Source organism: Rana temporaria, chromosome 10 (assembly GCF_905171775.1).
Source record: "Rana temporaria chromosome 10, aRanTem1.1, whole genome shotgun sequence".
Lineage (NCBI taxonomy): Eukaryota > Metazoa > Chordata > Amphibia > Anura > Ranidae > Rana > Rana temporaria.
Window position 1 is genome coordinate 93,905,245 of NC_053498.1, and position 26,514 is coordinate 93,931,758.

At 43.2% G+C, this 26,514-nt stretch overlaps 1 protein-coding gene across 7 annotated transcripts in view; it reads right to left on the bottom strand.

The window, feature by feature from the left end:
- LOC120915320 (serine/threonine-protein kinase BRSK2-like) overlaps positions 1 to 26,514 on the bottom strand; it is a 375,368-nt gene that overhangs the window by 215,976 nt on the left and 132,878 nt on the right. The window lies entirely within an intron of this gene.

Consider the following 26,514-nt stretch of genomic DNA (forward strand, 5'->3'; position numbering starts at 1 on the left):
GAGCCAGAAAACAAGTTACAAATGACTTTGAGATGTGATATGTTATTTTGCCAGTTTTATCAGGAAGAACTAATTAAACTCATCAGAAAGCAAAAATACAGACAAAATAATTAAATTAAATTATAGTGTTTATTCCATCATAGCATCTATTACTTGAAACATCGGAAAAGGGATTATTCTAAAACTTCTACTAGCATACTGTACCTACATGGCAAGTGACATGAACATTCAGCTAAATATTCAGCCTTGTGAGCTTAGGTTTCCTAAAGGTGAGCTTAGGTTTCAACTACATATGTGGTGGTTGGAGTTTTCCTTTACATTTGGGTATTGCATGGTCAAGAGGGATAAGGACTTGCACTGGGAGATGTGATACAGTTAGCATGTCAAGAAGGTGACCTAAAAGGGCCACCTGGACATTGGAAAGTGGGAGTGTGCACAAGCAGAATACTTCAGGAGCTTGGTGGCAGCATGGAAGTGGGCCTTTGAAGATCTAGCACAAAATAGGTTATGGAAGTGTCAAGACTGAGCTGTCTTGCTTCAGTGTTATAGATCGACAAAGCTACGGATTCCACATGATGGGTCAGACCTACCACTTCCAAACCCTGAGGCCCCGTACACACCATAGAATCCATCCGCAGATAAATCCCAGCAAATGGGTTTCAGCGGATAGATCCTATGGTGTGTACACGCCAGCGGATCTTTTTCCGCGGATATACCTCCCCTGGGATGGATTCCAGCAGATCGGATATTTGCTGACATGCAGAACATATCCATCTGCTGGAGTCCATCCCAACAGATGGATCCGCTGGTCTGTACAGACTCACCGGATCCATCCGTCCGAAGGGATCCCCCGCATGCGTCGTAATGATTCGACGCATGCGTGGAATTCCTTATATGACAGCGTCGCGCACGTCGCCGCGTCATAATCGCGGCGACGGCGCGACACGTCATCGCCAGAGGATTTCGGCGCGGATTTCAATGCGATGGTGAGTACACTCCATCGCATTAAAATCTGCTGAAATCCTCGAGAGGATTTATCCGCGGAAACGGTCCGCTGGACCGTATTCGCGGATAAATTCTATCGTGTGTATGGGGCCTAAGGATGGGACTGTCACAGATAAATGGCATCACGCTACTGGCATCACACTACCTTACGTAGAACAGCCATAGATCTCAATTTTAAAGTAGTGAGTTTCCTGTTATGCGCCTGAGGCCTCGTACACTCGACCGAGAAACTCGACGGGCGAAACACATTGTTTTCCTCGTCGAGTTCCTTGTTAGGCTTGTCGAGAAACTCGACAAGCTTGCTTTGCGTACACACTGTCAAGACAAAATCTCTTCGTTCTCAAACGCGGTGACATACAACACATACAACGGCAGGGGAAGTTCGATTCCACTGGCTAAAATCTTGGGGCTCATGTGTTTGCGTGTTAAGTAAAAGTTTGGTAAGAGACGATTTGTTACAGCGTGAAAAATGTGTTATCTCCATTACAAATGCTACTTTTACTCCCGTCTCATACTTTATTCTGAGCAAGCACAGGTTTCTTAGCATACACACGCTTGAGTTTCTCGTCGAAAACCAGCCCGTCGAGGGACTCGACGAGCCAATTTGAGACTCCCGTCGAGGAAATAGAGAACTTGCTCTCTTTTTGGCTCGTCGAGTTTCTCAACAGTTTCCTTGACGAAAATGTACACACGATCGGTTTCCTCTGCAAAAGAATATCTCCCAGCAAGTTTCTTGCTGGTTTTTGCCGAGAAACTCGGTCGTGTGTACGAGGCCTCACAGTTTGCTTGCAGATATTGTATAGATGACACCAAAGCAGTGAGGTGTTCATAATTCAGCCCAATGTAAGAGAACTCAACCTTTGAATTACTATGACCAGGGCATATCAGAGGTCACCAACATACCAACTCCTATCTGACCAGGGGCAGACTGACCATTCGGGCACTCGGCACTGCCTGAGGGCCCCATGCCACTAGGGGGCCCCATCAGGGTTGCCAGCCTCAGTAAAACCAGGGACAGTACGTAAAAATCTGTGTTTTTAAAAAAAATCCCAAGATTATAGCTGCCCTGCCTCTCCAGTACCTTTTCAGTGTGTGTATGTGTATTCTGTGTGTATGTATACTGTGTGTATATTGTGTGTCTGTGTGTGTATACTGTGTATGTATACTGTATGTGTGTGTGTTTATACTGTGTGGCCCCATAATCTCCTATTGCCCGGGGGCCCCATAATCTCCTATTGCCCGGGGGGCCCCATGAGTTGTCAGTCCGTCCCTGTATCTAACCATACTTTCCAACTCCACTTTTCTATCGGGTCTAATAAAAAAATATATGTGATAAATACATGTGTTTAACGTATTTTTCAAAATGTTATATTTAAAAAGTAATATTGTTTTCCACATTACATTTACACCATGCTGCCTAGCAAGAGTAATGCCCTGTACACACGATCTGAGTTTCCGTTAAAATAGACTCTGATGGGTTTTTCTGACGGAATTCCGTTCAAGCTGTCTTGCATACACACGGACACACCAAATCCCGACCGTCAAGAACGCGGTGACATACAACACTATGACGAGATTAGAAAAATAAAGTTCAATGCTTCTGAGCATGCGTTGAATTGTTTCCGAGCATGTATGTTTTTTTCTCCGTCCGAGTTCCATACAGACAAACGGAATTTCCGATTTCTTCTTTCTAACTCCGTCGGAATTTCCGATGGAAAAAGTCCGATGGGGCATACACACGATCGGAATATCCGATGAAAAAATTCCGACTGACTTTTTCCATCGGAAATTCCGATCGTGTGTACGAGAGCATAACAGTGATTGGGGCGAGTTATACTTTATTTTTTTAACAGAAACAGAAAAAACAAACAAAACAAAGGTACAAACAGTACGCAGTGGGTACAAATACAACGTAGAAGCATCAAAGTAGGTGGTACTTAGCCATTGATACTCCCTTCAACCAGGAAGGGAGATGGGGGGCAGAGGATGGGTACAGCATTATACAGTCCACACAACTATTTTATCCTATAACAGAAGTTGTCACTGACTACATTCGGAGGGGCACACATAGATGGGAAAGTACAGGAACAACGAACAGTGAGCAGTGGGTGTGCGGGAAATCACTTTCCATGAGAAGGGTTTGATAGCCCAAAAGTGTGCTGGGATAGAGTGTGTTCGGGGGTCCAGTGGGGGGGAGACACAGATTTCATATGAGTTATACTTTATAAGACTGCTGGAATGTTCCCCAGAGTTCCCCAAAGCCTTATATTCCCCTGAAGCCTAGGATTTCCTAATGCAGCGCTCCTTAAAGCGGAGGTTCACCCAAATAACATGTACTGTATATAAGATCATATTCTTTATACTTCCACCATGTACAGTATGCCCCTTTTTTATTTTGGCTCTACATACCTTATTATGGCTATTTTCCACCCGGCTTCCGGGTACTGACTCCCGCGGGAGTAGGCGTTTCTATGCAGAGGCGCAATGTCACCTGGCACTTCGCCCAGATGATTGACGTCCTTGAGAAAAAGTTCCCCCCCCGCGCCCGCCTATTGCGTAGGCGCGTCACGAGAGTCAAGGAGTTTCCGAAAGTAGCCGAACTGCGAATCAGCTCTACACGGCGCTGACTCGCAGTTCGGCTACTTTCGGAAACTCCGTGACATTGCACCTCTGCATAGAAACGCCTACTCCCGCGGAAGTCAGTACCTGGAAGCCAGGTGGAAAATAGCCATAATAAGGTATGTAGAGCCAAAAAAAAAAGGGCATACTGTACATAGTGGAAGTATAAAGAATATGGGGTAGATTCAGAGAGAAGATACGACGGCGTGTCTTCTGATACGCCGTTGTATCTTTGAGTCCGGGCGGTCGTATCTATGCGCCTAATTCATAGAATCAGATACGCCTAGATTTGACTAAGATCCGACCGACGTAAGTCTCTTACGCCGTCGGATCTTAACTGCATATTTACGCTGGCCTCTAGGGGCGTGTACGCTGATTTACGCCTAGAATATGTAAATCAGCTAGATACGCGAATTCACAAATGTACGCCCGGCCGACGCAGTACATTAACGACGTTTCCGTAAGGCTTTTCCCGGCGTATAGTTACCCCTGCTATATGAGGCGTATCCTATGTTAAGTATGGCCGTTGTTCCCGCGTCAAATTTTAAAAAGTTACGTCGTTTGCGTAAGTCGTCCGTGAATGGGGCTGGACGTCATTTACGTTCACGTCGAATCCAATGACGTCCTTGCGGAGCAATGCACACTGGGAAATTCCACGGACGGTACATGCGTCGTTCGGGAAAAACGTCAATCACGTCAGGTCAAGCCTGATTTAAATAACACACGCCCACCTCTTCAGAATTTGAATTAGGTGGGCTTACGCCGGGCTATTTACGCTACGCCGCTGCAACTTTCTTTTAAGAATACGATACTTGCCTGTAAAAGTTGCGGCGAGGTAACGTAAATAGGATACGTTACGCCCGCACAAAGAAGCGCCATTCTACCTGAATCTACCACTATGATCTTATATACATGTTATTTGGGTGAACCTCCGCTTTAATACTTATAAATGTATTGGGGTGACATATGGTAAATGTGTTTTTAAATAATGCTAGTATAAGTAAATATGAAATATGTGTTTATAAGAATTTTCCATATTCCCCTACACACAGCCTTACATAGAGATGGTGGTCTAATATTAAGTTTTACTTAGTGGAGTGGAGCACAAGGATTGACCAATCAGAATCCCGTGAGCAGGTACTGTAGGTGACAGCATGTAGAGTGTCAGAAATGTGTGGATCTCAAGAGTGTCGGAACAAAACCGCAATTCTTTTCACATATTGACCCTTGTATTTTATTTGTGCATTTAACTGTTTGGCCTCCTCTTTACCTTTTAATGATCTTAATCCTTTAACATGTGTTCTATTTTATGTGTCCTTTATGGTTCTCCTACCTTTTAAATATTACTGGGTGCGATGAATTATCTGTATGTACAAAGCCACAGCTTGTACAAATAGCAATTGGAACCATCCTAGCTAAATACCGACTGCCCATTATTTGCAGTACAACTTACAGCAACCAAAGACAGAAAGAAAGCATGCAGGGACATCTAAAGACTGATTTTTGTTAGCCTGCACATTTCCAGCTCTGGTAGAAAGATATGCTTAGGACAGAATCCCTGCATTCCGCATTGACTTATTGGCCTGCAGGCTTCTAACCACAAATTACTAGTAGAGTAGAAGGGAACTTATTGGATTAGAGGACATCTTGCCTGACAATAGACTTCCATTCAGTCTAGCTGACAGATAAGTATGATTCTTTATTTCCTCTGGTTATCAGGCAGTATGTTACTAAAATTGGATTTCTTTATAATGGAAAAAGTAACTGTCAAGTTGTGCCAATAATAGAAAAAAAATTGGCTTAGAGGTCAAGAAGAATGTGCTATGAGGCTAAGCGCCTGTCTCAGAAGGTTCTGATAGAGGCTGCATGTCAGCTCTGGGACAGTGATATCACATGTAGTGCAGCTAAATGGGCACCACTTCATAGCCAAAGTGGGAGGCCTTATGCCGCGTACACACGACCATTTTTACTGTCATGGAAAAAAACGACGTTTTTCACGACGAGAAAAACGTAGAGAAAAAATAGAGCAGGTTCTAAATTTTTAATGCCCATTTTTCTCGTTGAGAAAAAAAAAATGCTCTAGGGCCTGCACACAATCGTTTTTAATGACCAATTTATAAAATGGCATTCTAAAAAAGTGACACATGTGACAAATTCTCTTCAACCTTTTTAAGTGTATTTATAGCCCAACTTTCCTTTTAGAATTTTAGATTAAACCCCCTGTCAGTTTTGTTTTTGTTCTGAAAACAATTCCATTCACTTTCAGTCCCAGAGAAACAATAGGAAGTGAGAGGAAATTTCTTCAAATTCAGGCGAAATCTCCCTAGGGCAACTGTCACTGGAGCAATTTTTTACCCTCAACTTCCAGTTCTTAAATGTAACCTTGTGAATTTCCCATATTTTTCTGTCAAAAGGAGAATGGTCACCAGGAGAAACAAGGAGGGCTAAGCTAGTCATACACCTTTATAGGTAGATTCAGAAAGAGTTATGCCGGCTTATCTACAGATAAGCCGACCTAACTCTGAATCTGCACCGACCTATGTTTAAGTGTATTCTCTAACAGAGATACACTTAAACATATCTAGGATTGGACGGCTTGCGCCGTCCTATCTTAGATTGCAATGTTTTGGCTGACCGCTAGGTGGCGCTTCCATTGCGGCCAGCGTAGATTATGTAAATGAGCTTGTTGGCCGATTCACGAACGTACGCGCGGCCGCCGCAGTCGAATTACGTTGTTTCCGTAAGAGATAGGCCACCTAAAGTTAGAGCTATGCTCTAGTGGCCTAGCCAATGTTAAGTATGGCCGCCGTTCCCGCCGTGAAATTCGAAATTTTAACGTCGTTTGCGTAAGTCGTCCGCGAATCGGGATTTACGTAGTTTACGTCCACGTCGAAATCAATAGGCCGGTACGGCGTACTAAGCCGCAATGCACACTGGGAAATGTAGTCGGCCGGCACATGCGCAGTGTAAAAAAACGTCAAAAACGTGAGGTCAAGCCTCATTACCATGAGACACGCCCCCCTCCAAGTCATTTGAATTAGGCGCCCTTACGCCCGCTCGTTAGAGGCTACGCTGCCGTAGATTAGCAGGTAAGTAGATTGAGAATCACTACTAGCCTAGTTAATTTACGGAGGTGTAGCCTAAACAGGCTAGGCTGCCCTAAAGTTAGTCCAATCTCTTTGAATCTACCTATTAGATTTCTCTCATTTAGCCTTATGAACTGAACAGAGAAATCAATTGAGTCCCCCATCCATGCTAAACATTGTGGATGAAGAAATCTCCCCTCAGTTGTTGTATTCAGTAGCTGTGTGTCCAACTGTCACTGTTCAACTGACAGTATTCCCTCGCTTAATATTTAATCAAACTTCAGCAGAAATTGGCCAAAATTTTAGCAGCGTAAAATCAGTTAACTATTATGTCTCTATACCCTGTAAACAGTCATTTTAGCAAAAAACATTTCCTTTACAACTCCTTTAATGATTTCCTATGACTTCACAACCAGTTACTCAGCAGATTGCTCATAACTGCTAACTAAGTTCATTCGGAAATCCAAAAACAATGAACGGGAAATATGCTGCATCTAAAGATTTGAAAAAACGATCCCAGCTTTGAGAAAACCCGCTTATTCTTTATTATTGCCGCCATCCTAAAAGAGAACCAGTAGAACCGAGACAAGCTAGAAATCATGTTCTGCCCCAATAGATTATAACTAGATTACAGTGAATGATAAAATGCCAGCCCAGAAGGTGCTCGTTGTCTCCCCCATCCCTCCGCGTGTCACCGCTAATAGAAATAAATTCTGCCTGCCAGCAGTTGTCTGCAGACTACACCTCCACTTGATTGACAGTTACTGCATGAAATCACACTTTCTACTGTAGGGTGAAAGACAGCATCTGCACCGTGTAATTCACACAGGAGAATCTTAAATGATGACTGTATTCTCTACAACAACTATCAGGCCCTGACACATAAGCATGACATCGACCATGGGGACACATCATTTTGGGCATAATGGAAAATCTCTGTGACCGATTACATTCAGTGGGGCAGATCCACAAAGATCTGCCCCGGCACAGTATATCAGAGATACGCCGCCGTAACTTACTTTTTTTGGTTTGAATCCTGAAAGAATTTGCGCCGTAAGTTACGGCGGTGTAGCGTATCTCTCGTGGCGTAACGGCGCCTTATTTCAAAACGGCGGGTAGGGGGCGTTTTTCATTTAAATGAAGCGCGTCCCCGCACCGAACGAACTGCGCATGCGCCGTCCCTAAATTTCCCGCCGTGCATTGCGCTAAATGACGTTGCAAGGAAATTACGTCCAGCCCGATTCACGGACGACTTACGCAAACGAAAAAAAATTTTTTTAATTATACGTGGGAACGCCAGCCATACTTAACATTGAGTACGCCACCAAACAGCAGCTTTAACTATACGCCGGAAAAAGCCGACTAGAGACGACGTAAAAGAATGCGACGGCCGCTCGTACGTTCGTGGATCGTCGGAAATAGCTAATTTGCATACTCGGCGCGGATTACGACGGGAACGCCACCCAGCGGACGCCGAAGAATTGCATCTTAGATCCGAAGGCGTACGAAGACGTACGCCTGTCGGATCTAACCCAGATGCCGTCGTATCTTGTTTTGAGGATTCAAAACAAAGATACGACGCGGGAAATTTGAAAGTACGCCGGCGTATCAGTAGATACGCCGGCGTACTCGCTTTGTGGATCTGCCCCAGTGTATTCATTTATATACATCTTAATTGCTTGTTCACATTGGTTCTTGCCCTCAGTGATGTTTGCAGACTAACATACCAGGGCCAATGTGTTTCAATGCAAACCTACTAATATGCTTCTGGATTGTGGGAAGAAACAGCAGTCCCCGGTAGAAACTCAAACACACAGAACATATAAGCTCCGGGAGGTGAATGACCCTATTGAGAACTGTATTTAGGGCCCCTACATTAAACAGCCACTCTGAATTGGTCATATAACGAGCATCTCAAATTTGGAGGGTAAATGATGGCAGTACCCAGGACACAGCGACCATTACGAAGATGGGCAGATCTTTTAACCATCTGTACACACATGCCAAAGGCCCATCTTCCCCCCTTTTCCAGCCCTTTTTAAAATCAATGACAGGCCGCAGGCTCCACCAGCATCCCAGAGTATACATCTCTGAAGCTCCGATGCATAGATTAGAAGGTAAATAGACTGCACCCTAATCTATGCAGTGGACAGATGCACGTTTCAGGATGAACATGGAGGTCCGTGCAGCTGGCCGCTTGTCATTGATTTGTTTGTCTGCAGATAACACACAGGTGAAGAGGGCTTGTTTTGCACAGGGGTACAGATAAGTACACCTGGGTAAGTGAGTAATAAAATATGCTTGTTTACACCATGCACACAGACCTGCATTTTTTTGCACTTGTCTCTGCAAGGATTCAAAGAAAATTATTTCTTTCTACCTGCCCTGTGCTCACCACAACACTGGTGGGCTGTGTGTGTCCATAGACACACAGTGAAGCTTAGCTACATTCCCTGTGCCCTCCTCGCAGGATTTGACTGACAGCAGCAGGAGCCAATGGTTTCCACTGCTCTCAGAGTTTCCTGTGAAGAGGAAGAGAGAGCAGCGCTGCTGCTGCCGCCAGGGAGAGTGCTGGAGCATAAGAGGACTCAAGAAAGTGCTTAGGGATAAGAGGGGACAGTTAGTGGGGTGTTTTTTTTCCTTAATGCAGGGAATACATTCTTTAGAACCACTTTAAAATAAATCTTCACCCTCTTCTCCTGTTTTTTTAAACCTCTGCTTAACAGGTTAAAGGTTCTTCAGAGTTAAGATATTCACCCACCCAGCATTGTCCTACTGAGATCCTCTTCTCTTCTTCTCGGGTCCTGTCCTGCTATCTTCTTTGAATGAAGAACTGTGTCGCCTGGGACATGTGCTGTGCATATGCCTTAAATGCACCTTAAAGATTCTGAGACCATATGGAAAAAGGTGTTATGGTCAGATGAGTCTAAAATTTAATTATTTGGCCGCAACACCAAAAGATATGTCTGGCAGAAATCCAATATAGCTCACCATCAAAATAACACCATTCCTACAGTAAAGCATGGAGGTGGTAATATGCTGTTATGGGTTTTTTTTTTCTGCAGCAGGGACTTAAAGCGGGGGTTCACCCTAAAACTACTTTCTAGTATTACAATGTCCCGACACATTACAATACAATTATGCCTATTTTTTTTTTTTTATGCTGTACATACCTCGGTACAGCTAGTTCACCCGCGGCTTCCGGGTTGCGAATCCCGTGGGAGTGGGCGTTAGGCATGTGCATTTCGTTTCGTTCCGAATCGAAATTCGGACAAATCTTTCATTATTCGGACATTCGGATGCATACGAATTCCCGAATTGCAATATTAATGAATTTACCGAATCCGAACGAACGTTTTCGATTCCGAATCGAAAACCCGCGGACGAAATTCGATCGAAATTCGAATATTTTTTTTTTTTTTTTAATTCCGATCGAATTTCGTCCGCGGGTTTTCGATTTGGAATTCGATTTTTTTCTTTTTTCGAATTCCGATCGAATTTCGTCCGCGGGTTTTCGATTTGGAATTCAAATTTTTTTTTTTTTTCGAATTCCGATCGAATTTCGAAATTATATTCGAAGAATTTTCGAATTCGACCGGATTTTTCGAAATTCGGTCGAAAACGAACGAGTTCCGAAAACGAATTTAACACATGTAACGAACCTAACTTAACGAAATTAATTAAATAACGAATTAAAACGAAACAAAACGAAACGAAATTTTCCCTTTTGCACATGCCTAGTGGGCGTTCCTAACTTGCTGGTGATTGACGTGATGACCAAAAACGAGCTCCCCCCGTCGCGTAAGCTGCGTCACGTTTGCCTCACTTCTAATTCTCTCAGTACAGTATCTAATCAGCTAGCCCATCAAATGGAAATGCACAAGCCCTGAAGAGATGAGGGTGTCTGAGCTGAACAGGGTAAGGAAAATACCATCTGCTTCACTAATATCACCAACAGCAAAAAACAGAAACTTTTCTCCCATGCCAAAACAATGTTTTGTGATACCAGGCTGGCATCACTGGCATCGCTGGTAGAAAGGCTACATTTCTGTAGTTTAACACCTTTGGAAATACAGATGTGTCATTTCAGCCGGGCACAATGAATGTGTATGACAAATGTGACACATAGGGCAGATATTACTGCAAGCATTTTTTTAAACCCCTTCACTGCCACTGTCATTTTCACAGTAATCAGTGCATTTTTATAGCACTTTTTGCTGTGAAAATGACAATGGTCCCAAAAATGTGTCAAAAGTGTCCGATGTGTCCACCATAATGTCGCAGTCATGAAAAAAATCGCTGATCGCCGCCATTACTAGTAAAACATTTTTTTTATAAAAATGCCATAAAACTATCCCCTATTTTGTAAACGCTATACATTTTGCGCAAACCAATCAATTAACGCTTATTGCGATTTTTTTTACCAAAAATATGTAGAAGAATATGTATCGGCCTAAACTGAGGAAATTTTTTTTTATATATATATATATATATATTTGGGGGATATTTATTATAGCAAAAAGTAAAAAATATTGAATTTTTTTCAAAATTGTCGCTCTATTTTTGTTTATAGAGCAAAAAATAAAAACCGCAGAGGTGATCAAAAGAAAGCTCTATTTGTGGGGACAAAAGGACGCCAATTTTGTTTGGGAGCCACGTCGAACGACCGCGCAATTGTCTGTTAAAGCGACGTAGTGCCGAATCGCAAAAACTGGACAGGTCCTTTACCTGCATAATGGTGCGGGTCTTAAGTGATTAATAATGATAGCTACTGTCACCTGAGTGGCACTGTGGACACCACACTAAGTGAAATACTATGCCGCGTCCTAAATTGGTTATAGAAATTTGGAGTTTAGGAAGAATGGACTTTTTAGGCATACCATTAAAAGACTAATTTTATTTTACAAATGCCATAACAAAATTCCAAGACTCAAGACAAGAATAAAAAATATTTACATCAGTGAAGTTGGTTTAAAACATAGCTCAGTGATCAACCAATCAGTCCAGAGTTCAAAAGAACTCAATGGGCTAAACTGGTGAACCAAGAGATTTCAAGCCCACTAGGGGGCCCCATCAGGGTTTCCAGGCTCAGTAAAACCAGGGACAGTATGTAAAAATCTGTGTTTTTTTTTACATCTGTCCCTGATATGTCCGAAAATGACATGCTTTTGATGTAAAAATCCAGAGATTTTAGCTGCCCCGCCTCTGCACTGACTCCTGGCGTGGTGGCCATCTGTAAGCCCGGGGGTCCCATAATCTTCTATTGCCCGGGGGCCCCATGAGTTGTCAGTCTGCCCCTGTGCACAGCTGTACAGAATCTTACTGGGGACAGGAGAATGGCCAGTATCTGAGACCATACTGTATAAGAGCAGACATAGTCAGAGCAACTTCTGGAACTTATATCCCAAACACACACAGTCACCAGCAATCAGTAGAGGGTCATTACGCAATACGCACAAGTCTCCAGGACAGCTGCATATTCCAGCTTCCTCCAAACATCTTCAATGAGTGAGAAAAATCTTTCCCAAGACCAGAAGTCATGCAGCCAGTTCCAGGTCCCTTTCAGGTCTCCTGTCCTGAGACCTCGCCTGTCTAAAGCGGGGAACTTCTTCTTTCTGGGGAAGACAATCTCTTCAGGGCTTCAGGCTATTTGACAGCTTCCCCAGCCACCATATGGGCACACATCTCCAGGGATTGGCTAGGCCCTGATCAATATTCAGGCTGTTTTTTTAATTCTCCCTTCCTAAGCTCTAGAAACTTATTCTAGAGGCAGGAGGAAGCAATCAAACTCTCAGCCTGTACAACCCTGAACAGACCAAAACAAACAATCACTACTCCCTTGATTACAGAAAGAGCCAAAAATGAAATTTAACTAGCAGCCTAGGAATGCAGCAACCAACAATGTGGCACTCACTGTTCCTCTTACTGGTCCCCAAGCCTGAGCCAATAAATTAACATCAATATGTTAAAACATAATTTAAAAAAAAAAAATATATAACTTTCTGTCTATTCAATCAAGGGGGGTACACCTGAAAAAATGGCAGTACCAGTTCACCCTTTATTATTTAGATTGATATGCTTGCTCGACATGTTTTGCAGATATCCCTGCTTCCTCAGGAGCTTCTGTTTGTATATTCAGATGTCAGAAAAACAGAGACAGTATATAGTACTACAAAAATAAGAAAATAGAAAATAATCAAAATATACATAATAAGACATCATATAACATGATCAGACAATATAGTAATGGCAAGTGTGGTATCCCTCCCATTCAATGGTAATATTCCTGACATGGGGAAACAACACCAGAAGCAATCCAAACTGGAGCCTTCCCCACTGTCAGAATTTAATGATCCATGTTGCCAGCTATAGCTGGTGGCACTGATCATTCAGGAAAATGCGATAGGCCCATACATCCATGTGTTAATTCTGGTTGCAGCCTATAGGTCATTATACATCTTTATATAATGACTGTCTTCCAAATCTGCTTTGTTATGTACTGTATTTCTAATTCTCCAAGTATAAAGAGCAAAAATATGCAGTACTGTACAGGAACTGTATAGCACTATAACTTTTAAATGATCCAGCCTCATCATCTCACCATGTAGAGTAAAATGTATACATTACTATAAATAGATTACTGCAAACATATAATAAATACCCACTTATTTCTGCAAGGGAAGCACTCACTGCAGGAAACAGTCATACATGCTACAGCAACGTATTGCTATCGCGCGTATTCATGTGTATTTGCGCGTTTGCATACAGTGTCGTCCGACGTTTTTGTACTTTGACGTTTTTTATTTTAGCCAATAGGAAAAATTATCATCTTTTCATCACTTGTTGCTATGGGTGAAATGTTCTATTGATTAAAGCGACAAAACGCCCGTAGCAAATGCTCGTTGTCGCGCTAGTCGCTTGAATCGAGCGTTTCCATTACTTTCTATGGGAAATACAAACGCTCAAAAACGCCAAAACGGCCCCATTCGCGCGAAAAAAAAGGGTCCGGAACTTGTTTGAGCTTTAGGCGTTCGGCGTCAGGTGTTTTGGAGTGGAGATGTGAACCATCTCCATTGAGAATAATGTATTTTTTCCCCTCTAGCGTTTTGGAGCGTTGCACTTCAGGCGACAAAACGCTCAGGTGTGAATGGCCACTTATAGGTAGATTCAGTAAGAGTTAGGCCGACTTATCAGTAGATAAGCCGACCTAACTCAGAATCTACGCCGACTTATGTTTAAGCGTATGCTCAAACAGAGATACGCCGTCCTATCTTAGGTTGCAATTTTTTGGATGGCCGCTAGGTGGCGCTTCCATTGCGGTTAACGTCCACGTTGAAATCAATAGGCCCGTGCAGCGCACACTGGGAAATGTAGGCGCCCGGCGCATGCGCATTAAAAGAAAAACGTAAAAACGTGAGGTCAAGCCTCATTACCATAAAACACGCCCCCCTCCAACACATTTGAATTCGGTGCCCTTACGCCCGCCCACTTTAGGCTTCCCGCGCCGTATATTATCAGGCAAGTACATTGAGAATCATGTACTTGCCTAGCTAACTTACGGCGGCGTAGCCTAAACACGCTAAGCTACGCCGCCGTAACTATAGGCTTCTCTACCTGAATCTACCTATTAGGCTCTTCCCAGTTCCAAGTTACAATTACTACTCATAAACACGGAACAAACTACCTCCTAGATAATAATGATGCCAGCAGTTATACAAAAGAAAATAGGTAAATTGCAAAAAAAGTGTACAGTGCACATTCATGGGCAGATTTTTGCCTTGTACTTGTTTCTTATATGCTTCCCAGAGTTCAAACTTTGTCAGTTTGTGTTAAAACATTTCTGTTTTACTTAATATGCCCCCTTATAGAATGCATAAAATGTGCTGGTATTAGAATTCATATTCCCAAGGACAAGTGTTCATAACCAGTTCCCATGGGCAGCAGGGTTCATCCCCTAAAGCACTTAATAATTAGCTTTGATTTCTATTCCTGCTAACCTCAGGGTGTAACATACTCAATGGGAGAAAAATGATACAATATGGCAGGCACACCAGATTGTGCAAAAAACACTTCCTTTATTATGTCTTGGAGCATTATGCTATGCTTCTGCATTTTCTCATGCAGTGCTTGTGCCGCTTAGTGATAGACTAGAGCAGGGATCTCCAAACTACGGTCCTCCAGCTATTGCGGAACTACACGTCCCATGAGGCATTGTAAAACCCTGCCATTCACAGACATGATGGGAATCGTAGTTCCTAAACAACTGGAGACCCCGGGACTAGAGCATCGTTCCATGGACCAGTAAACCTGGTACTGTGCTATGAATATCTATTATACAACTGGAAATGTTCTTCACAATTATGATTGTTGAAATTAGCAAGCCATGGCAAACAGTGACCTACTTGCTCTATTTCTTTATCTTCTTCGCTTAAATGGTGCTGACAAAATGCAAAGTGCCCCACAAACACAAGAACCAATTATGTAGGTTATTGTTGAAAAGGAGCACATGCTCTTTAGCCACTTCCTGCCGGCCGTACGACTTTGTACAGCCGCAGTGTGGATGCCAATTGCCGAAGGCCGTCTATATACAGCCTCCAGCCACTGGGGGGCACGCGAGCGCCTCCCCCGACGGCGGGGCGCGTGCCCGCCGCATCGCTGAGAAGCCGATGCGCGTGCCTGCGCGTGCCTGCTGGCCGCGATGTCCGCCAGGCTCCCGCGATCGGCGGTTACGCAGACAAGGAAGTGCCAAAAATGTAACAAAAGTGTCCGATGTGTCTGCCAAAAATCGCAGATCGTCGCCATTAATAGTAAAAAAATAATAATAAAAAATAATTATAATTCTGTCCCCTATTTTGTGCTCATTGTCACATATACAGTATTAATAGCATGTGTGTTATTTCTCTAACAGCAGGCATCACCATCCCCCTTCTTTTTCTTGATATCCTTATTGTCACGGACCTTAAACAGCAACAAATGGGACATTTACAACACTTCATAATTAGTGCATTTGCATTTCTGAAGAGGTACCGAGTCATCTCAGGCCTAACATTTATGGGAAACAGTAAAGTGACACTAGGGGGGTTATTTACTAAAGGAAAATCCACTTTGCACTAGAAGTGCACTGCAAGTGCACTTGAAAGTGCAGTCACTGTATAGATCTAAAGGGGACATCTGAGGGGGACCCCATAGGGGGTCATTTACTAAAGGCAAATCCACTTTGCACTACAAGTGCACTTGGAAGTGCAGTGGCTGTAGATCTGAGGGGAAAATCGGAAATGAGGAAGCTCTGCTGATTTTATCACCCAATCATGTGCAAGCTAAAATGCTGTTTTTTTTTTTCTTTGCGTGTCCCCCTCGAATCTACAGCGACTGCACTTCCAAGTGCACTTGTATTGCAAAGTGGATTTTCCTTTAGTAAATGAGCCCCTATGCTTCGATGTATAGTGTCAGAAAAAGAGAAGCAGTTCCATACAACAACTGTAACACTTATGATCAATTCTCAATTTGTACTTTATTGACATACGCATGCAGATATTTGCAGACGTGAGAATTACTGCATGCTAATTCTGTATTCATCCGAAGTAGATACCAGTATATGAGAAATGTAATAAGTGGCTTGTCCTGTGCTGTCCATGGTGCTGAAAGCATCAGGAGCTTAGCAGGGTGTAATGATGAAGGGAACAATAAAAATGTGATCTGATTAACATTTTAGTGACAATAAATACAATACAAAAATGTATAAATAAAACGAAACATTATTTTAGCCATATCCCGCTGCGATACATTGTCCTGCAATGTCCATCTAATGATGAATTAAAGGACCGTATAATAATTTGTTTTCAAATACGAAGGGGCAGATCCACATACATCTGCGTGGGCGCAGCGCATGTGAGATACGCTACGCCGCTGTAACTTACTTTTCTTTCCTTTGAATCCTGAAAGAATTTGCGCCGTAAGTTACGGCGGTGTAGTGTATCTCTCGCGGCGTAAGGGCGCAGAATTCAAATTGGGCGGGTAGGGGGCGTGTTTCATTTAAATGAAGCGCGTCCCTGTGCCGAACGAACTGCGCATGCCCCGTCCATCAAAACTCCCAGGGTGCATTGCTCCAAATGACGTCGCAAGGACGTCATTGTTTTCGACGTGTACGTAAATGGCGTCCAGCCCCATTCACGGACGACTTACGCAAACGACGTAAAATTTTCAAAATTATACGCGGGAACGACGGCCATACTTAACATTGAGTACGCCACCAGATAGCAGCTTTAACTATACGCCGGAAAAAGCCGAACGGAAACGACGTAAAAAAATGCGACGGCCGCTCGGACGTTCGTGGATCGTCGGAAATAGCTAATTTGCATACTCGACGCTGATTACGACGGGAACGCCACCTAGCGGACGTTGAAAAATTGCATCTAAGATCCGAAGGCGTACGAAGACGTACGCCTGTCGGATCTAACCCAGATGCCGTTGTATCTTGTTTTGAGGATTCAAAAAAAAAGATACGACGCAGGAATTTTTAAATTACGCCGGCGTATCAATAGATACGCCGGCGTACTTTCTTTGTGGATCTACCCCAAAAGGTGTTACAGATAAACCCCAGGCAGACAGGAAAAAACATAAATTTAGGCAGGTATGTGTTCTTAAAAAAAAGGCACTAAAGTGCGAATAAACCTATAATTAAAGTGTTACTAAACCCAGGACCCTGCAGTCGCTATATCTGATTTCCCACAGTACACAGAACATGAAAATGCAAATATTTTAGTAAATATAAACTGCTAAATACCTTTTCTCATCAGCAGTCTATAGCAGTCTTGTGACTTCTATCAGTGTTTGGTTAAAGCTTGTAGGAGGAGCTTTCATTCTCCTCTGACTGTCCTATGAGGCTGCAGGACCCCTGACCCTCTGTCTGCACACGGCTGATTGGCCCTGTGTCAATTACATGCACCCTCCCAAGAAAAAAAAACAACTCTAGCAATACACACAAAACTGCACATGTGCAGAGTGACTTCAAAAGCTCTGACTTAACAGGAGATGAATTGGGGACCGTGGAAGAAGGGGAGGATGACAGGATCAAACAGCCTTTTTACACAATACGGAGGATTAACCCTTTAGGTTCCACAGTGAGAATAACAATGCTTCATTGCATATATAGATTGATTTTACAGTTGTGGGTTTAGTAACACTTGAAATAATTGCAAACAGGCAGCTCATTATTGCAGAAGAGACATGCTATGTCTCTCTTGCAATAAGACACATTTCCCTGCCTGTTCCCAGTTTTTTAATGTATGTATACCGAGCTGCACATGCGTAGCTCAGTGTTCATTCCCAACTCATGGGTGCATGTGCGGAGATGTCGTCTCCCGCTTACCCATTAAGAGACTGAAGAACCAGCAATCAGGAGTAGCCTGGGGAGCAGATGACAGTGGCTGGTGAAGGATGGCTGGAAGGTGGAGGTGAGTATTTTATTGTGTTTAGTTCCACATTTAGGGTACTGAAGTATGAATATTAGATACTCCTTGAAGAATGTGCTGTATAGTACTTGCCTGTATTTGTGTGCAATCACGTGTATGTGCATACACACATTAAAATTCTACTAACTTTTTTTAAAGCACGGGAAGGTGGCATATGCACGTACAGCTGATCTCTCAGCTCATGTTCCTCTGTGTAATGCCCGGTACACACGATCCTTTTATCGGACGAATGATCGTCCGTTTTTTTTTTTGTATGCTAATCTCACGTCGAATCTTCTGAGTTTACTAAAGTCACGAAAATTCTCGTACGACAGAATGAAAAATCGGAAGTGATGTCATGTGTTGTTATGCATTTGTATTGCATTTTCGACAGCTGTACTGATTAAACGAAAATCGTACGATCTGGCATTCCAATTCCATGCATGTCCGATAGAATAATATCGAATAAACTGTCCTGATCGTCTCTCGAAAGCTCTGTACTAACGATCCGATTATTGTACGATCGTTTCGAAAGCGGAATTTTCCGTACGATTTTCGGATCGTGTGTACGGGGCTTAAGGCCCATTAAAAACAATGGACTGCATTTAGATCAGTAAAGAAAAATGTCTGAATGTCCTGAGTGTAGAAGGCCTACAGTGGCCATAGAAAGAATCACATTTTGTTGCTCTGTAGCCTGCGCATGCTCGGAATCAATTTGACGCATGCTCGGAATCATTGAACTTTATTTTTCTCGGCTCGTTGTAGTGTTGTACATCACCGCGTTCTTGAGGGTCGGAATTTTGTGTCACCGTGTGTATGTAACACAAGTTTGAGCCAACATTCCATCGAAAAAAAAATCCACGGTTTTCTTGTCGGAATTTTCGATTGTGCTTCATGTACACTTGGCCTAAATTTACTGCGCCACAGGAAAACGCCAAATGTGGCATGTTTTTGCTGCAGTTTTGCTGCTTTTTTGCCGCCTTTTGCATTTTCCCGTTGCCGGAGGTCAAAATGTTCTAATCCTGAATGTGATTCTTCCGTGTTCAGGAGAGGGAGGGTGAGGGAGGTTGAAGCTCACCTAAAAGCAGCAGCTCCTAAACTTAGCTAAAAGCCTATGTGTACATTGATACACAAAAATCTCCTGCGCTCTGGTGTTTTCACTAAAGGTGCCGAGAACCGAAGAGTCTGATTGCTTGACAAGCGTTCTTTCTAACTCCTTTTGTGAGTAAGATTATTGCTTTTATTTTATTTAATAAAACCTTTTATACGGTAATGCACTAGGTCGGTGCGTCCTCCTCCTTTATTTTCTATTAGCCAGATTCTGAAAAACTGGCTTAACTTTGTGCAGGCGTAGCGTATCGCATATACGCTACGCCGCTGTAAGTCAGAGAGGCAACTGATGCTGTGTCCCTTGTACATAAGGACACAGATTGGTCACCTCCCCCAGTCAGTCCCCTCCCCCCACAGTAAGAATCACTCCCAGGGTACACATTTAACCCCTTCCTCGCCCCCTAGTGTTAACACCTTCCCTGCCAGTCACATTTATACAGTAATCAGTAATGCTGTCATTTCGAGGAATTACGGCCCATTGTTGGTATCAGTGAATGAAACAGTGCCCCAAGGGCTGAATAAAAACAAGCAAGGGTTCCCCCGTGCCGCAGTTTGGAGACCACTGCTTCAAAAACTTAGCTCTATGATGCAATACCGACCTTCTCCCATAACTTTAAAGTATATGTAAACTGTACCGTCAATTGTTGGTATCATTTAAAGCGGAGTTCCGGCCACAATTTCACTTTTTATATATAAATACCCCTGTAATACACAAGCTTAATGTATTCTAGTATAGTTAGTCTGTAAACGAAGGTCCGTTTTGTTAGGTTGTTACAGCATTTAGACACTTTATAAAATAGAAATTGACTGGGGCCATCTTAAGTGTGGGCATCATGAAGCCAGACTGTATGACTTCCTGGATTTCAGCCTTGCATATCTCGCACATGCTCAGTGCTGCACAAGCAGTGTCAGATCAGGTTTCAGCACCTGTGCTGTCCAAGTCACATGATTCTTTGAGACTGGGGAGTGCACAGACTCCTGGAAAGTTACACCCACTACATTCCCAGGAGTCTGTGCGGTGTAGGTTAGGAAGCATTAAGCACCTAGGTGCAGGAAGTGGGAAGATTAACTATTCTGCCTAGCAACAACACTTTGAAGGCATCTAAAAAAAATGTTTTTTTTTCGTAAAGGACTAATGACATTTTTTTAAAACTACTGATGTAATGTTATATTTATGGGTGGAACTCCACTTTAAAGAGGAAGGTGGGCTCAGACATAACATTTTGAAGGTGTGAGTCTATAACTGCTTATTACTTTCTCTGTCCCTTAATAAAGACATGTATTATGCTTCACCTTTCATAAAGAACCAGGGAAGAAAATCTAAAACCCAGCCAGCTCTTCCAAGCAAATCATTTTCCTTAGCAGACCATATTTCATAATGGAAATGTCTGAGCTTTTTTCTGGTATATAAAAACCTACTCTGAGAAATGTGTTTTACTAAGCATATTGGAAAACGCCGGTATAGGGTGTCTTGATGAGTCAGCCGCTGTTAACCGCTTCTTTGGCTGCAGACAACTGATGGATGGAGCGCCAATAGCTGCCCAGAGGCTGCTTCAATGCTGAAGGAGTTAAAGCTAGAACTTTGTTGTAGCTGCAGGGAAGGCTCAGCTCTCCAGCAGGTCTTATGAGCAAGGAGAGTCTAGGAATGTAGAATTTCTGCAGGTTTCATTATGGTGGTCAGTGGGGAAATACAAATAACCGGGTTAGGTGCTGCAGTGGTCGAAGGTTGAAAGGCTGTAAGGATCTCACTGAAAACAATTCAACCCGTTAACTAGCATACACGTTGCCTCCTGCCACCCATTTCAATGGCCCCCACTGGACGGCATCCATGCAGCTGCTTAATAAAAAGCTCCCAAAACTGCCTGTTCCGCCCACTCTTATCAGGGTTTCCATGGAAACTGCTAAGGAAAAAATAGCTTTTCTTACGCGTGATACTCTCTACGTATACATGATAATCCTGCAGCCTTTCCTTGGAAAGCGGAGAAAAAAAAAAGGGGGAATCTAGGGTGGGGGGTGTACAGCGGAGCAAGGAGTGAAAACAGAAGACTCAGCACCATCCAGAACAGCAAGGGCAACTGTATGAGGGGCAGGGTGTTTATACTAGAGCTTCAGAGGATCAAGGACTGAGGAGGATCTGAGGAATTCAGTTCTAATTACTTGCCATTTTTAATTAGTCCATTTGACTTATGACTTAATTCTTTTTCTACCAAATGCACAATCACACTCCTATACTAGTTGTATGGGTTGTATGTTCTTTTATGTTAGTTTAGTACTTTACTTTTTCATTAAAAAACAATACATAATTATAATATTAGCTGTGTAATAGACCGAATCACTAACTGGTTTTATAAGTTAAATTGGAGGTTCACCCAAAAATTTAATTTTTAACATTAGATTGAGGCTCGTTTTGTGAAGGGGAATCGGGTGTTTTTTTTTTAAATCGAAGCAGTACTTACCGTTTTAGAGATAGATCTTCTCCGCCGCTTCCGGGTATGGGCTGCGGGACTGGGCGTTCCTATTTGATTGACAGGCTTCCGACGGGCTTCCGGTCGCATACAGCGCGTCACGATTTTCCGAAAGTAGCCGACGTTCGGCTACTCGTGACGCGATGTATGCGACCGTCGGAAGCCTGTCGGAAGACTGTCAATCAAATAGGAACGCCCAGTCCCGAAGACCATACCCGGAAGCGGCGGAGAAGATCTATCTCTAAAACGGTAAGTACTGCTTTGATTAAAAAAAAACACCCGATTCCCTTTCACAAAACGAGCCTCAATCTAATGTTAAAAATAGTTTTTCGGGTAAACTCCCGCTTTAATTGGGAACCCAAGCACCAAGCTGATGTGTTAGAGCTCCTAGCACTGCCCCCTATTGTAATAACTGGCACAGACTTGTGAAAAAAAGAGGGACGCACAAGTTTGGCCATATAAAATGCATCCCTAGAGTCCTGAACACACGGCCCAGAATCTCGTCAGGAAAAAAAATTAATTTTTCCTGACAAGATTCTTGGCAAGAATCTCTTGCCGCCCGAGTGTACAGACACTCCGTTCAAAAAAAACGCTGTTCTTTTGAATGGAACAAACGCAGGGACGGCATCCACTATGACGAGCATGCGCTCGTCACATTCGATGCCGTCGCCCCCATCTTGCTACACCCTACCTATGCCTAGGAAGCTACCGCGCATGTGTCAAAGTCATTTCGAGCATGCGTGGGTTTCCACGGCGACAGGTAAGTATACACACTCTCGGGTTTCTCGGCAGGAAAACACTGCCGAGAATCTCGCGACGAGAAAATGTTCTCTATTTTTCTCGTCTAGATTCTGGACAGTTTTCTTGACGAGAAACCTGAAAGCCTCGTACGCACGCTCAGTTTACTCGGCAAGAAAGCTCTGCCAGCAGTTTTCTTACTTGTTCTTGCCGAGAAAACCGAGCGTGTGTACGAGGCTTAACATCTAATTTTGAGTTTGCAGTTCAGTTTGGGGCACAGGTTAAAAAATAAATGTTCTGGAACAGTGAAGGGTAACTAAGCTAATACAGGGCATGGGGGATCTCTCCCCTTCCCTACGGGACTGTAGAAGTTATGGAGTTTCAAGGCTCCCTGAAGGGAGTGAGGGGTTACAGGGTTTTACGCCCCCCCTTTTCTCCCTTCAAGGGATCCTTGAAGTGAAGGCAGGTTTCAAGGCTCCCCATTCACCGGTAAGGTGAGGAGCCTTCTGGAAACGTCAACTGATTGGTGGGATGAATTTTCTAGGGGGTCACATGACCTCCTGGAAAACTCTAAGACATGTTGGGGGGCTATTTAAAGGGGGTCCAGATCCCAGAAGTTTACTCGCCTCAGGAGGAATCTCTGAGGTGCTCCCCTCCCTTCGCCCCTATTTATGTCATGGCCTATTATTATGTGGTTGAGTCACCTTTTGTTAAAATGGGAACTTATGTTATCTAAGTTTCCAGCTTAAGTTTTTATGACTAATAGTGGCTTTTAACTGCTTCCCAGCCACCCGCCTCAGTTGTACTGTGGCAAGGTGGCAGGATACCGTGAATCGCCGTTATTGTACATTGGCTCATTAAGGTGATATAGTAGGGGCGCGCGCACCGTCGGCAGTGCCCGTGGGTCCGGCGGACTCAATGTTCACCCGCGATCATGGTGTTACAGAGCCAGAACGGCAGAACGGAAGAAATTTTCCTATGTAAACAAGGTGGATCCCTGTTCTGACAGAGGACATGTGAAAGATCTTCTGTTCCCAGTGATTGGGAACAGCTATCTCTGTCATGTCCCAGGCAGCCCCCCCATGTGGGAAGGTTGCAGCACCTATACACTTGTTTTCCTTAGCCCATCCCCCTACAGTTAGAACACACTGAAGAAAAACATTTATCCCCTTGCTCGCCCCCTAGTGTTAACCCTTTTCCTGCCACTGTCATTTATACATTGATCAGTGCATTTTTTAAGCTCTGATTAATGTAATAATGTCACTGGTCCCCAAAAAGTGTAATTTGGAGTCAGATTTGTCTGCCGCAATGTCGCAGTCCCGCAAAAAATCGCTGATCGCCACCATTACCAGTAAAAACAATTAAAAAAAAGGCCCTAAATCTATCCAATAGTTGGTAGATGCGATAACTTTTGCGCAAACCAATCAATATACGCCTATTGTGATTTTTTTTTTACCAAAAATATGTATCAGCCAAAACTAAACTCTTTTTCAAAATTGTCGCTCTTTTTGTGTGTATAGCGCAAAAAATAAAAACCGCTGAGGTGATCAAATACCACCAAAAGAAAGCTCTATTTGTGGAGAAAAAAAAATGTAAATTTTGTTTGGGTACAGCATTGCACGTCTGCGCAATTGTCAGTTAAAATGACGCAGTGCCGTATTGCAAAGAAATGGAATGTAAACATCCCTTGAAATAGGAATAGGGCATAGAAGCAGGTCCTCTTTACAGAGATATGTGGAGTCTGAGACCCCACATCTCTCCTCTAGCCTGGAAAGACTGGGATAAAAAAAGAAAAAAAAGATCTCAGTCTTTCCAGCCGAATACACGGCAGTGTTTACAACTGCCAGGACCGGACTTGATGTCGTAACGTCGCACCTGGCCTCCGAAGGTCTCAGAGATTGCTGGGGACCATCTGCTCTGTGGTATTCTCTGTGGGGAAATTCCGGCTGATTCCTTCACCGGATTGCCGATAAAACGGGCGAGCCAGGAAAAGCCTCGGAGGGTGGCGGCAGGGGGGACGTACCCTCCTGTATGCCTGTAAAAACAATCAAGTGACTGAACAACCGCTATGGTTGTTTTTATAGTGCAGGGAATTGCCGGCAGAAAATAATACAATCTGAGTGATTCCTGCAGCTGCAGGCATCAATCAGATATCCCCACTCAAAGTCCAGTCTGAAATATGACGTACAGCGGGCGGGAAGTGGTTAAAGAAGGACTCCAGGTATAGATATTTTTTTACATAGTTACATCCAACTTGGAACAATATTACTATGCATGTACCATCCCTGGCTGACCCCCTGGAAGCTGAAAATCACTGAAGTAGACGCCGCTACTAGTGATCGCCACTTGCTTCTGGCTCCCGTGCCATGTGACGGCCCTGGTGCATTCTGAACACAGGAGGTCTGCCGCTCACCACAGGTGCCATTCAGAGAATGCTTTCCATTTAAAAAAAAAAAAAAGCAAAATGTTCTCTGACTGGACTAGGTGGTGATGCAAAGCAGTGACATCATGCTTGCCACCTGCAAAGCTTTCATTGAACGAAACCCAGGAGCAGTTGGAGATTACTCAAGTAGCAAACTTGTCAAAAATATATATATTTTGTTTTACTTTGTACAAATTTTCTGAATAAAAAGTTGTACTATGTACTTATGCATTCAAATGGGGGCGCCACTGAGCCAGGGTAGTGGGAAAATGCCATTGTCCTCATCAACATGGTACCCCATAAATCATAAATATGTAAAAAAAAGTAAATAACATTTAACAGTACCAGCTATAAACCTGGGTCGTTGTATTTCTTTCAGTTTTAAAAAGAATCTAAACTATTTGAAAATTCTAATACCTTTGAAAATTGTTTAGATAGGTTGGACAAATAGGTGGGATGAAGAAACCCGATGATCATTCTCCAAAGATGCATCTGGAGTGCCAGGGCAAATCAAGACTTGGAAGTGCTAAATATTCAATATTTATATATACACACACCTTTGTTGTAACTAGTGGTTATTTGAGTTTCTGTTGCCTTTCTATCATCTTGAACCAGTCTGCCCATTCTCCTCTGACCTCAACAAAGTATTTTGGTCCACACAACTGCCGCTCACTGGATATTTTCTCTTTTTCAGACCATTCTCTGCAAACCCTAGAGATGGTTGTGTGTGAAAATCCCAGTAGATCAGCAGTGAGAAAAGCTAAAGAGATCTGGGTGCTGAATCTTGTGGCAGGGGATTCCAGACCAAAGTATCTCACCGAGAAAGAAAGGTCTGTGGCAGAGACTGTACTTTATTCTGTGCGCCATCCCGGGTGCTAGGCCGATGAAGTTTTAAGAGATCTCCAAGAGTGCTGGGTGCTGGTGTCTGAGATCACCAGCACCTGTACAATCTGTGCTCTATCTGGGGAATCCTATTGTGTACACACTGCCATGGTATTGGCAGAGTGTAAATAATATGATTTTGCGGGTAGAGCACTGAGTGTGCAGGTGCCGTCAGTCCTGCACATGTACACTTAAGCCATGTACACGCGATCGGTTTTTCCATTGGTGTAAAAAAATAGAACATGTTTTAAATTTTTCCTACGGATAAAAAACCAATAGGAAATTCCGATCGTCTGTGTGGAACTCCATCGGAGAAACATCCACGCATGCTCAGAATCAAGTCGACACAAGCTCGGAAGCATTGAACTTCATTTTTTTGGCTCATCGTAGTGTTTTACGTCACCGTGTTTTGCCACGGTCAGAATTTAATCTGATGGTGTGTAGGCAAGACTGATGAAAGTCAGCTTCATCGGATATCCGACGAAAAAATCCATCGGATTACATTCCATCAGAAATCCGATCGTGTGTACACGGCTTTAGCATACAAATGGTATGTTAATACCATGGCAATGTGTAAATAATATGATTTCCAGGCAAGTCATCATGGGGGGCAGCAAAGAATACTGGCAAGTAAAGGGTAGATAACCATCTGTCCTTACTGCAAATGATTACCAGGATATGATCAAAAAATCCTGTGTTTAACAGTACATTTTTATTTTTACATTCAGCATTTTACA